At 37.5% G+C, this 3020-nt stretch overlaps 1 protein-coding gene across 2 annotated transcripts in view; it reads right to left on the reverse strand.

Annotated features, from left to right (window-relative positions):
- The window catches only part of LOC110453920 (G protein-activated inward rectifier potassium channel 3-like), a 70634-nt gene extending 68017 nt beyond the window's left edge, over positions 1-2617 (reverse strand). Inside the window, exons 1-2 of one of the 2 annotated variants that reach the window (XM_021503160.1) lie at positions 999-2617; positions 416-523 (exon numbers count right to left, since the gene is read on the reverse strand). The gene's annotated coding sequence lies outside the window, so the exon portion shown is untranslated. Of the gene's footprint in view, positions 1-415; positions 542-998 lie in introns of those variants that run through there. The other variant, XM_021503161.1, reaches the window with a different exon arrangement.
- Positions 2618-3020: the final 403 nt, after the last annotated feature.

Raw genomic sequence — 3020 nt, forward strand, 5'->3', positions numbered from 1 at the left:
GGGGGGGGGGGCGTACGCCCATTACGCCCTCACCTGGGCCCGCTCCTGATCCTCATAATGAAACGGGAACTAACTAAAGCTAGTGTACAAAAGACCAACGAAGGGTTCGACATTATGAGCAGAGGAAGAATTGTTATGAAAAAGGACAAATGAAAATTAACAAGCACAGTGACTTTAGGGTATGGCCATTGCAAGGTATTCATAAAATCATTTTACTATTTGCTTTACCAAATCATTAAGACTTAATTATTGTAATCATATTCAAGTGTACCCTATCAATATCCTGGTTTATGTTTAATTTGACTTTCAAATAGCATGTCCTCTGCTATATACAAACTGTTCTACCTTTGATTTCTATTATGAGATCATTATCATTTGCTTGATTTAACTTTACGATAAAAATGTAATATCTAACCACACAGCAAAGATAAACATGACAAGCTGTTGATGTTGAAGAGTGCAAGCTGTTCCAACAACCCTCAGATCCAACATTGGACGCTCCACATCCTTGATCTGGACTAGTCTAAAGGGATGAAAAGGGATACCATTGAAGACTTATATAAAATCAACTATGATGGAGGTCTATTTAGAAATTACAAGTGGCTATCAAGTTACAACAAAATAAATATTTAATACTAACTATAGAAAAAATGGTATATCATGACTGTACGTACTTGTAATTTTTTTTAAAAGATTGTGTGTTTAAATATATATAATTTTTTTTTGAAAAAATGTAATTAAACATTAAGGAAGGAGTATATATTTGTACAAAGTTTGATAATTTTGTATCCCCCTCCCCACTTTTGTTTTATCATATACACGCATGGTCAAATCCTCTCCTGGGCTGTTATTACAAAGAACGTGGAATACACCAATGCCATCCATTGGACCAACCAATATATTGTATGAGAAACATTTGTTGTGATATCAAAATAGATTGTTCAGTTCTGGCTACACAATACATTGTGAACACGGACAGGATGTTTTAAGATACTGACCTCTGACTAGATGCTGAGCTTCCCTTTATGTAGAACTCATCATATTGACTTTGAAATCCAACAGACAATAGCACAAACCATGTCTATAACAAAACAAGCCGGTGGTGGCATTCCTGGGTGGAGACAGAGATACAATAACACTCCACGGGCAAAAACAGAAAACAATTTAAACTTGACATGAAAAATCATAAAATGTTTGAATGCCGTAAAAGTGCCAATGAATGTTTATCAACTAAAGCAAAGCTGTTACAGGACGACCACGGGGCAGGCTCCCGATACGCCACAGTTCACTGGACAAATGGGACACTTCTGTCTGCACTCTAATGATGAAATTTGATATTCTATGTTTTCTAATCTGATGAAAACTTAATACGACACATTGAAGAATCAACCAATATTGAGTAAAACGTCAGAGTTCAATTCTACTATACTGATGTTAATACATCTAACTGTATTTCCACATACTGTATTTATCCTACTGTAACAGGAAAGAGAATAGTGTGCTTCCACCAGGGATAGAACCCTCGATCTCCAGATTCCCCTTTTTTTATCGCCATCGAATACAACAACCCATGTTCTTCTTCCATGTCACCACAGGGAGGGCCATGGACACCATTTGTAACAGGAAAGAGAATAGTGGCTTCCACCGGGGATCGAACCCTGAACCATTGATCTCCAGGTTCCAAGTTAGACGCTCTACCTCTGAGCTAAAGGGAAATTCCCTCTAGCTCGAAGCTAGAAGGCGACCTTAATCCTATACATGTACAATTAAAATCTGCCACACTACAAATGGCCCAGGGGTTTAATACATAATATCTTACTCAGAGCACCAAAGTGGCATGGAGGAGAACTATTGAACGAGAAAGGAAGATCTAGGTTTCAGGCCTTGGACAGAGGCAGCATGATCAGCCCAGGACAGCAACACTTGGAGAGGACTTGTGCATGGCTTTATTCTCCACTCAGAGAGAAGGAATTAACTCAAGTAAGTCAATCTTACTCAAAGGAATGAGTCATGCTTATTACAGGAGATTGAAATAGCAATTGCTGGCATTTTTACTGAAATGCAATAAATATAAATGGGCTTATTTTCAGACATGGGCTTAATTCTGGATAAATACGGTAATTATTACTACTTCTAGTGTAGTTCACTGACACTGTGAGGACACGGTGGAGGAATATGTACATGGCTAAAGTGTTATGCTCTCCTAAAATAGATCCCAACAATCAGCACACTCATAAAATTAGCTCCCCATATAAAACAGTTCAAACTCGTCCTATTCTGAACTTTTTATCTATAATTATACCTGGCCTTACTATTGCGTAACCATACCATGAGCTGGCTGCTAAATAAAGACTCTGCAATAAGCTGGCAGTAAAAATAGATACTGCAATGAAGAGAGATAGCATATGAATTGGTTTCTGCAATATGTGGGCAAGTAAAACATATTTCTTACATCTAGATTCCAAAATCTAAATTGCTAAAAAATAAAACACAGTAAAATATTTCGTTTTATCCAATTTCCATATGTCCCCGTTTCAAAGAACATATTCTAGCTTCGAACCTGATCCTGACTTGGACTCAGTGAGTATGTAACATTAAAGAGAAAAGTGTGCTTCCACCAGGGATCGAATCCTCGATCCCTAGGTTCCTAGTCGGAAGCTTTACCACTGGGCTAAAGGGAAATTCCCTCTAGCTCGAAGCTAGAAGGCGACCTTAATCCTATGTACAATTAAAGTCTGCCACACATGTATATCAACTTCCATACTTTTTACACTACTTAAAACATATTAAGCAGGTCCCAACAGACACTGACAAGGAACTGAAAGATTAGTGGGGAGATAGATTAATAACATAGCTGCTGAAACAAAACTCATATAGCATTAGTTTTACCATCAAAACGTTTGGCTGCCAAATCAACCCCTTATATGTTGCTGTCTTTTAAGATTGATTGATGATGCTTTTGATCTTGTTCTGCTTATTACCGAGTCTAGGACAAAGAATGTCTATTATGATTTAATAGC

This window comes from Mizuhopecten yessoensis, unplaced genomic scaffold, assembly GCF_002113885.1.
Source record: "Mizuhopecten yessoensis strain PY_sf001 unplaced genomic scaffold, ASM211388v2 scaffold7547, whole genome shotgun sequence".
NCBI classification, from domain to species: Eukaryota; Metazoa; Mollusca; class Bivalvia; order Pectinida; family Pectinidae; genus Mizuhopecten; species Mizuhopecten yessoensis.